Consider the following 11,495-nt stretch of genomic DNA (forward strand, 5'->3'; position numbering starts at 1 on the left):
TTCTTTAAAATAATGAGGTACCAATATTAATGCGTCGACTACATCTTATTTAACGAGTATATATTCGAAAAATCGCGAAATACTCCATTCACTTGGTATAAAATCTATCTAAATATGGCAATAAAAACGAATATCGAATAGAGAAATCCGTGAATAAAACGAATAGAATAAAAAAAAATAAAGCCACGACCGATTCGAAGGTATTTTTTTTGTGTAGATAATTTATAATCTATTATTAAAAATTTACTAAAAATTACAGGCAAAAAAAAATGTTATACAAATTTTTTTCAGACCAAAAATTAGGTAAAGGACATACTTAATTTTTTTTCTTCATCCGTCAAAAAAGAAAATGACCGACTTTCAACATTTCCCATCCCGAGACAAAGTTTGAATAATTAACTAAAAAAAATACGTCGAAAAATCGTATTGGTAACAAATAGTAAATGGCGTATATAAATAAGCGTGTTATTTGGTGGATTAAATTGTTTTTTTCCGCTCTAAATAATGATAACCCGCCTATTTTTGCTGATTTTCGTTTATATTCATCGGATACGGCTTTTTAGAAAATCCGCCGGTATTCTCCGATAACTCACATCAGCTGATCCAACTAATAATGAGCCCCCCCCCCTCTAAAATTTGATGAAAACACTCAAAAATGATAATTATCAATAAAAATAAATCGCAAGCCAAGAATTGAATTTAAAATGTACATCAATTTCTCAAACAGATAAGTAAAGTTATTAATATTTAAGTTTGTGTTATTCAATTCGTACTATTTTTTTCTTCTTCTAAATTTTGGTGTATAATTTATTTTATATTATTTTTCTTAGAGGAGTTATTTTAGTTTTTTTTTGTAAATTCTCTTTTTTTTTAAAGTTCAATTTTGCGAATATATTATGCAAACGAAAATTAAAAAAAAAAGAAATATTTTACTCCTAAATTAAATATTTGAATTATTCATATTTAATTTTATATTATTAACATAAAATAAAATTATTAAACACAAAAAATAATTTTAAAATAATCAAAGAAAAAATTAAAAGGTCAGTGTGTTTATTTGAGAGCACGATCTGGACAGGTCTTTTATCTGAGGGTTGGTCAAGTACGTTTGCATGGGTCAAGCCCGAACCCATGACCGGAACCTGACCTTCACCAGTTCAATGTGATTTTATTCAACTTTAAATCAAAATCAATTTTTGAGGGCATTTATGAATAGTTGCGTTCCAGCATGCGTAAATACCAACAAACCATATTTATCAAGAAAGAAGGGGAAAATATTTACCGGGAAAAAAGCTTCAATTTATGAGGGAGTGGGAGGGGAGTTATTTTTAAATTAAAAAAAAATATTAAGTGATTTTTTTAAATTATGAAGTGTCCCGGGGAATTATATCCAATGATTCATATAATATTAAAGGGTGTTACAAATATAATATCACTTTTAATTAGACATAAAATTATGTAAACAAACAAATATTGAGACAGGAAATCGATTTTTTCTCATATCTCCACATGACACGCTTTATAAATAGATTTATCCAAAATTTTAACGGGAATTTATTAAATAAATATTATTTCTTATTCCATTTTTTTAAATGTGCTAACCCCTTCATTTTAACCATCTAGCTATAGTGACCCTTTTGAGATAAATTTAAAAAAAATAAATTATTTATAAAATGTTCACCTCAAGTTATTTTGAGTGGACACTTTATGGAGGTTTTAATGTGTGCAAATCAGAAATATGCAGGCCTGACCCGGAGCCATGCTCCGCCCGGATATGGGGTTCGGTCAATCTTTTTTAAAAAAATATTAAATTGTTATATAATTATTTTCAATGAATGAAAGAAAAAGGAACATGAAAATGATTTGTTTTGGATTTTTAGCGAGGAATAATGCATTAGGATACAGATTACTGTTGGCTACTATCAAAGGCAGTTATTTGGATCAAGACTGCCACATTTGATTATAAATTGTAATTTTCGGAAAGCGTATCTGGTCTAGTCGATAAGAGCGTGGCTAGCCAATAAGATAATTCTGGGATCGAATCCAGTAAGGATCATATATTTTTTTATAAAGTCAACTTGGAGGTTCCGCCCTAGTGGGAATGATATATAGGAGATCGGAAGTAAACGCATGATTCACACATGATATATAAAAAAGGATATTATTGCATTTTAAAAAATAATTGGTTGCTGTTTAGCAATGTTAGCTTTTGTCGTTTAGGCATCGACGTGGTAACGTATCCAAAAAAAATTGCAACGATTTAACTATTTTAATAAATAATTAATGTATAAATATCATATTTTTTTAAAATATACACGGGCCAGGCCTAAATTATTTTTAAATACTAGTGCTGGGTAGGACCGAATATTTTAAATCGCCATTATTATCTATAAAAATTTAAATAACAATATATGGCATTCATTCACTTATCATATTTCCCTATTTCCATATTTTCAATCTTTAAAAAATATTTAATAGTAAAATATTATTCAACTAATCATCATTGATTTGCTATAGACTTAATTATGAATAATCGATAAATTAAAAACAACCAATAGGTGATTAATTTTTTTTCCTTTTTATTTTTAACGTTTTATAAATAAAATCAATAAGGGAAAAAGTCATAATTATTCACACTTGTTTATATTTGCACAAGTGTTTTTTTTATTTCAATAAATTTTAAAATATTATTTTCTAAGGTGCGCAAATAATTATAGTTTTTTTTTGCAAAACTATAATCTTAATTTCTTTTAATCTTTTTTTGGTTTTGTTCTTTTTTTTCATAATTTTTCTTCTTTTGATTAGGTTTTCCGCTTCCATCCTTAAACGTCGCTTACGGCAATATATATGCCTTTAAAATAGGCGTCCAGTTTAAGATTTAATATTGGGATGAGGGCCATTCCAGAAATAAATTGCCGGGAGAAGGGGGGCTGGAAAGACGTTTAATTTTCTTTGTTTCTTGATCATGCCCATATTTTATAAGAGCGACCCTAGTTTGGAAACGAAGCATTCCCTAAAATCTCCAGGAGAAACAGGAAACGGATATAATTAATAATTAACTGTTTGGAAGCGGAACTCCGAAGGCCTCATTAAATTTAACAATCGAAACGAGAACACAGAACACTTTATTAGATTTTTGGAACCAAAACTATAGTCACTTTATTTAAACATTCTGAACCGGAAACAGATATAGCTACGGTAATCAAATTTTGGCTTTATATCGTAATTCATCGAACCCTCTAAAAAAAACATTTTACATACCATAATAAATATTACTAAAATACGCATTCATTCACTTATTTCTATCACCTAATAATAATAATAATAAAAAATTGTTTTCTTTATCGTACATAATAAAGTGGGTTAAAGGTAGTAAAAAAAAATGAAAAATTAATATATATCAAATTAGCTCTTAAAGGCAATATTTTCATTTCTCGTGTAAAATACAATTTAAAAAGAAAAATTTAATTATTCTGCTCTTTATACAAATATCGTCGGTTGAGGATTATAGTGTTCTATATTCACTTCTTTTTATAAATCGATCCTTTAGTACTAAAATATTCAAAAAAAATCTTATCAAATTAAAAGTTTTAAGAATTGCATAACTTTTTTGATTAATTTATTTAGCAAAAATTACAAAATTTTAATGATAAAAAAATGATTAATTTTCAACAATTAAAAATCATAAAACGATCGCGAGCTAAAAAATTTTTATTAAGGCTAGCTCATATATTTTTCCCCGTTGAATTCGCGTAATTGTCGAGATTTAATTTTTTTATATTTAGGACATAGCCTCGACAATAAAAATGTTAGAAATATAATTTTAATAATCCTTTATTTGAATTATTATGGTGTGATATCCTGTTTAAAATATAAGAAATATTTTTTTTTTCAAAATGCTCTACTGAAAAATTGTATAAAATGGAGATAATACTTAGCGGATGATATTATATTAAATAATGTAAAATTTGTAATTAGTGTTTTGTTGGTGATCAGCATTTTTTTTATAATGAAATACCGAAGTGAAAAAAAATTTAAAGTAGTTTGGAAAAACTGGACCAAAAAATGCGATGATAATTTTGATTACGGAATTTTTTTTAAAAGTTTTGTTAAGCGCTTTCAAAACTCTTATAAAGCAATGTTTTTAATGATATATATATTTATAACACCTGTCATGGCAGTGGCGATTGATGTGTATGACGTATTTGATTTCAACGACTGCATTTATACAAGCGTAATCCCATATTAAAGTCCATTAGCCCATTGGTTCAAGGGGGGGGGGGTGAAGCATGACCATCGGGTTTTTTATTACATGCCGTGTTAACCCAAATCCTACTAGTCGGCCCTGGGCTCAAAATTAAAAATGGGGCCAGATTTTTTAATGCCGGGTCCTGAATTAACGACCCGGCGAGTATTTCCAGGCTAAGCTCTGGTCCTGGACCACAGATCTCAGAAAACTATATTTTAAAAAAATTGAAGAAAATAAAAAAAAATAATAATGTTTTCGCTTATTTTATTAAGATAAAATGATATCATAGAATTCACGCTTTTTATTTAACTTTTTCCATCTACAAAAATAAGAATGGAGTCGAATATATGCATTATTGGTATTTCGGTATCAAATAATTGATTCGTACAGAAAAAAAGAAGATCATAAATCGAATGATTCCTTATTAGTAGTGTTCGCTGGAATATTAATAACATTATTCAACTTGATTCGTCAGAAAAAAATTTCTGCAAGGAACATGTTTAAAATACAAATATTTTCAAATATCTACTATTTTTTTTAAAAAATGTTCATGCATAATTTTAAATATTTATGAATAATTTAGCGATTTCAAATAAATATTATAAATTCGATATTATAAATGTAAAATCCACCATTTATATTTAAAAATTTGGTGATCCGATTTAGGGAAAAGAATTATAATCATACCAGTTTCATCCTATTAAAAAGTGTAAAGTTCATACTAGTGTTGTTAAAAGTCTGGAAACTCAATATTTTTAGCTAAAACTATTTAAGAAAGCCTAGAGATTTTTTTCATAAATGTAGAAAGGTTTAGATATATATTAACAAAATCTTGAGGCCTGTATAATAAATATTAATAAATCAAGTCATCAGAAGAGTTCTCCACATCCCCTACACAATATTAAACATGAAGTCCTTCAAAATATTTTCTTATCAATAATAAAGTATTATATGAAATTTTTTCATATTTTTTTCTCCATTATATTAAAATTATTTTGTTTATGACTGTAAAATAAAAATATTAAAAAATCTTTTCTATAAAATATTGGATTCTATTCAGATTCACTACTTACATAATTTTTAGAAAAATTTGTATGAAGTCATTACTTGAACTTAAATACTTTTTCAAATGTTATATTTAGATAACTAGTATTTCACATCTATATTAACTTTGTTATATGGCCCTGAGCTAACTGCTAATGTGTTCCATGTTCATGGAATCAGGTTTTAGCCTATATTTTTTAATTTGAATTCATTAGAAGGCCATAAAATATTTAATTATTCATAATTTTAATTTTTTTTTAAATTTGAGGTCATTTTAAATAAACTTAAAAACCATAAATAATAAGCAAAATAATAATTTTAAATCAATTTAATGTCTAAGATTAAATAATTGTTAATGATAGACAAATTTAAGCACTGAATTCTGATATTTATTTATATTAAATTACATTGTTTCTGAGTTTTTATAAAAAATAATTTATTCATATGCAAAAGAAACAGGCTTAAAAAAATAACTAGGATTGCATTCTTTTCTTACATTTTTGAATTCTCTTTAAACCTATTAAAAAAATAAGGTAAGGTTATATAAAGTTTTGAAAACTAATGCTAAGACAAATAGTAATAAAAATTAGCTAGACTAGATATAAAAAAAATTCAAACAATAAAATATTCAAGTAAAATGTAATGTTGAAAAGTAATATATTAGGAAATAAACTCCATAATTTAATATATACATGTATATTTATATAATATAATATTCATAAATTACTCTCAATAAACTTAGATATTAAAATTTTTAAATTAAGTATAATTAATTTATATAAAGTGGTGTAAATAATTACTTTAATCATATAAAGAATATTTGTTAAATTTTATGTATTCAATTTCATTAAAACAATATAATTTATTATAATTTATGACATTATTTTAGAAAATTAGAGAGAATTTTTCGAAAATGTGCTTTGCTAAACAAACAAGACCATCAAATTAATAATTTTGATTTTATAATTTTGGAAATATTTATTAAAAAAAATTAATTTTGTTGAATAATGGTTTTTTATTAAAAATAGTGATATTACTATCTACAATTCAATGATGAATATATATTACTAGATTTCTCACTCATTTATTAAATTCATTTAAAAGGGTCCATAAATGGGAGTCAGCTATAGCTATATTTAATGGCTTGCACGTCTATTAAATGGATTAATGTGCTTTCATATAATGATAAACAGACAATTAATAAAAGTGCAAACCTCAAACTGGTGCTGTAGCTGTCTCCTTATATATATGGACACTTTTAATTAATAAATAGCCTATCTATTATATAGAAAATAATTTTGAAATCATCATCACAATTTAGTGTTATTAAAATCATAATTTTAAACTTTGGAAAAAAATAGTTTAAATCCTTATAAAAATTTAATGTTTATGTCTAGATTTTTGCTAAACATTTTATAAATTAACCCTGACCCATATCCTGCGTCTAACGAGTTTTGGGAGCGAGAGTTTTCCAAATTTTCCTAAAATGGGTTAAGGGTACTAAGTGGAGTAGGCTAAATTAATTGAGGTTTACGAATTAAATTTTTAGATGAAATAAGGTAAAATATATATCTGTAATAATTAATAATACCTTTATTTTAAATCTATTTAATAATACATATATAGATAAAAATCGACCAAATCTATATATTGTTTGCAATATAACCATAGTCATTGACAGCGTCTACATGGCCGGGGGGGGGGGGTAGGAGACAAATGCCTCCAAAATATATTAGCATTTTTGGGGGTAGGTATCGATTTTAAGGGGTTGATATTAATTTTTTGGGGGTAGGCATTATTTTTTTGGGGGTAGGTATTGATTTTTGGTGGGTAATTTTTGATTTGAATTATAATCTTTTTTTAATCCATTAATTGATACGATTATGATGGTTATCGTTTGATTTTCTGAAAAATGTCAATTAAAGTAAAGATATTTGTCAATTAATAAATAATATAAATTTTCTTTGTCAACGATTTTCATTTAGCATTTTATCAAGTTAATATTTACACATTTCCTATTTGGTACTTTTCTTAGAGGTTAATATATTTATATTATGTTTTTTAATAAATTTATAGATTTTAGCAGGATAAATTTTAGGTAATTTTTTGAGTCATGCATAAAAACATATATCAGCAAGCAAAGAATAATAAAAAACATAATATGTAAAAAATTATATTATAATAATTATTTCTTTCTAGATGCCAAGTAACAAAACCATATTTAAAGTTAAGTGCAATATTAAAAATTGCAAAACTTCTAAAATAAGAAGTGACAAGATACATGAACATTATAAACATAAACATCCTCATGTCAAGCCAGCTGATATGAAATTTACAAAGGTAGCCATCAAAAGAGATAATAATAATTGGGTATCTTTAAATTATGATATTCCATATAATATCACAAATGGAGTTGAAACCCAGTTGCAAAAAAAGACAATAACATCTTACTTCCAAAGAGTAATATTTTTATTTATTATTGTAACTATAAATTTGTGAATTAATAGAAACTGATTTAAAATTTTACCAGAATAATATTAATATTAAAGTAGTCAGGGTATAGAGAAAATAAATTATATATATTATTATTTAATGTTTTTTAACTGTTTATCACACTATTTTTATATCTATATATACTTTATAAAGTTCAATTTAACAATATGTTTAATAAGTTAATAATAATAATTTAAAACCAAAGTATTAAAAAAACTTATTAAGTTAATATAATGTAGTAAAATAAGGTAATGTTAATTTTTAGGAATTTTTAAATTTAAATCTTTTCATCTTTAATTGAATTAAGATTTCAAATTCTTTTACTTTTTTAAAATATAAATCTTATAAAATATGATTTGGAATCAACTATTTTCAAAATGTTATCTGTGTGAGTTTCATCCCCTTTATTTACATTATTTGTTATATTAGGTATGTTTATTATCATTGTTTTATTTAGCTATTAGAATTTCTTTAGATAATATACTTTCATCATGAATTTCACAATTTTATTTATACTTAATATTGTTTTTATTTTTATAGTCATTATAATATTGTTTTATGATTTCTTCATGTGATCGCAGTTTTATATTAATCTGCATCTACTTTCAAGTATATTTTAAAAATGTTTTTACATAGTCATATTGATGTTTATGATTATTGCGTTCAAAATATGTGAATTCCCTTTGTATTCTACATTCACTTGTGCTTTACCTATTACTTGTATCATCTTTCCATTGTAACCTGATAACTTTATGTTGGACTTCATAATATTTTTAATACCTGTTTTCTCAATCATGTATTCATGTAGAATTAAAACATTTATTAAAAACTTAATTATAATGTAGTTAAAAAAAATTATCATTTGCCTAAAAATTTATTAAAAATATAGTTATCATAAGGAAAGAAATTAAACTCCTCTTTATTTATAGAAAATCTCAGTTATTGAAGATTCACAAATTGTATTATCTCCTCATCCAATCCCCAGTTCCAGTGAGGTGTTTACTTTGTATGATGAGGTATTTAATTTAAATACGAATTATATGATAACTTTTGAAAGAAATAAATTATGATTATGAGGTTAATTAAATATTTCCAACCTTTATTAAAAACTTAATTATAATGTAGTTAAGAATAAAATGACCATTTGACTAAAATTTTATTAAAAATATAGTTTTTCATAAGTAAACAAATTATACTCTTTATAGCAAATCTCCAATATTGAAGATTCACAAATTGTATTATCTTCTCATCCAATCCCCAGTTCCAGTGAGGCGCTTACTTTGCATGATGAGGTATTTAATTTAAATACGAATTATATGATAACTTTTGAAGAAAATAAATTAGGACATTTAAATATTTCCAACATTTATTGATTAACTTAATTATAATGTAGCTAAGAATAAAATGACCATTTGGCTAAAATTATATTAAAAATAGATTTTCATAAGTAAACAAATTATACTCTTTATTTATAGCAAATCTCCAATATTGAAGATTCACAAATTGTATTATCTCCTCATCCAATCCCCGGTTCTAGTGAGGCACTTACTTTGCATGAGGCATTATATTTAAATAAAATTTATATAATGACTTTTGAAGGGAATAAATTATGAGGATATTCAAAGTCCAAGTCTTATTCAGCTATACAAAAAAAAGGAACCAAATGACCCTTTTCACTTTATATTATTTAGGATGACAAATATTTTGATAAATTTCATAATTGCTGTAGGCCCTTGTCAGCCATGTACAAATAAATTTCAATATCCTGTTACTAACAAGAGGTTTTAAATAATATTTATTTTCATTAATTTTTACCCATCCATTATTTCTATACCAATATATTTTTTTTTACTTTTTAAATAGGAGCATGAATATAACCTATTATAGAAAGGTTAATATAGATGGTTCCCTCAACCCCAGAAATTGGCTATCTTATAGCACTACTTTAGACAAAGTCTTTTGTCTATATTGTATTATGTTTGGTGGCCCTAAGTCCAATATTTTTTGGACTCAACATGGGGTAAATAATTGGAAAAACATAAAGCGTGACTTAGAGAGACACGAAGCATCTTCTTTTCATAAAGATTGTGAATATGCAAACATGACTTGGCTTGCAAATAAACGCATTCAAGATCATTTGCTATCAAATAAGCTTGATATAATCATGGAAAATCGTAATATAGTTCATAATATTATCAATGCCATTATGTACCTTATAAAATGTAATATAGCCTTTTGGGGTTCTAATTCGAATGAAGGTAATTTTATGTGTCTCATAAAATTAATGGCAAAAACGGTTCCAACTTTACGTGCATACATGGATAACAACGAAAAATTGCGGAGAAAAAAATCAGATAAAATTTCGAGACCTTATATAAATTTACTGTCATATGGCCACGTGAAAAAAATAACTGAAATTATTAAGATAAAAATAACAAATATTCAAACAATTAAAGAGAATCGTGCCTATAGCATCATATTAGATGGAACATATGATGTGTCTAAAAAAGAATGCATAGCTTTGCTTGTACGGTATATAGAAGATGATCTGCATCCACATCCTGTAGAAAGGATCATACATGTTTTTACAACATCAGAAACCACTGGGGAAAATATAAAGAAACATGTTTTTTCTAAGTTTAATGATCTTGGTCTTCCTCTTGAATTGGTTGGACAGGGAATATGAGAGGAGTATACAAAGGAATGCAGGCTTTAATATTGAAAGAGGCTCCAAAAGCCATCTATATTTGGTGCCATGCACATCGGCTAAATTTAGTAGTTGCTCATGTTTGTGGATGCAAAATTGAAATGAAAAAGGCAATGGGAATATTAGATGAGTTATATAATTTTATGAATGGAGTTAGACGTCAAGGTGTGTTTGTTAAATATCAAATGAGAAAGTCCAAGAAATCTCTTAAAAGAATTAAAAACACAACAAGGTAAATAAAATATTTTTAATGAAACTTGAAACTTATATATTTTCAGAAATTGGTCATCATCCTACAAATCTGTAGAAATCTTTTTAGATGTTTATGAACATATTTTAGCATCATTAGTTGAATTAAAAGATTCTAATGACCCAAGCACCTCTTCCATTGCCGATGGGTTATTATCAAGAATTAAAGATGAAAATTTTATATTAAGTCTTTTTATTTTGAAAGAAATATTGAAATGTACACATGAGGCTTGTATTGAAATGCAGGCAGTTGGTAATGATTTGGCTTTGGTAACCAAATTAATACAACATACAAAAAATAAATTACAAAAACTAAAAGGTTAATATTAGTTACTATTTCTATAAATAATTTTAAAATATAGCTAATGGAGACAATATATTTTTAAAATTACATTCCTTATCTAATAGTTGTTTGAAAAAGAATAATGTAATAACTGATTTGTATAATATGAAATCAATATTCAAATTGGATCAAACAGAATTCAATAATTATGTTGAACAAAAAAAAACAAGTTGAATAAATTAAAAAAATTTAAATTATTATTTATTATTATAGATATAGAACGGAAATATTTTTCCCTGTTCTAAATGCAATAATTAATCACCTAAATGATCGATTTAATTATGATTGTTTAAATTTTTTATCACAGATATCCATTTTTACTCCCGCTGGAATTATGGATAATGAAAAAATAGAAGGATGGCAAATATCCGAAATTTGTAATACTTATCAATTGGATGTCCAAAACATTG

The 11,495-nt window shown here is 25.5% G+C and overlaps 2 long non-coding RNA genes across 2 annotated transcripts; both read left to right on the forward strand.

Moving 5' to 3' along the window:
- The first annotated feature begins 7,245 nt into the window (after window positions 1-7,245).
- LOC135925190 (uncharacterized) lies at window positions 7,246-7,631 on the forward strand. Its single transcript, XR_010571570.1, has 3 exons — window positions 7,246-7,330; window positions 7,370-7,391; window positions 7,493-7,631. It is a non-coding gene; the product is annotated as an uncharacterized LOC135925190 (long non-coding RNA).
- Window positions 7,632-10,467: 2,836 nt separating this feature from the next.
- Window positions 10,468-11,143, forward strand: LOC135924911 (uncharacterized). Its single transcript, XR_010571444.1, has 3 exons — window positions 10,468-10,725; window positions 10,772-11,061; window positions 11,105-11,143. It is a non-coding gene; the product is annotated as an uncharacterized LOC135924911 (long non-coding RNA).
- The last annotated feature ends 352 nt before the right edge of the window (window positions 11,144-11,495 follow it).

Source organism: Gordionus sp. m RMFG-2023, chromosome 2 (assembly GCF_954871325.1).
Source record: "Gordionus sp. m RMFG-2023 chromosome 2, tfGorSpeb1-WG-v2, whole genome shotgun sequence".
Lineage (NCBI taxonomy): Eukaryota > Metazoa > Nematomorpha > Gordioida > Chordodea > Parachordodidae > Gordionus > Gordionus sp. m RMFG-2023.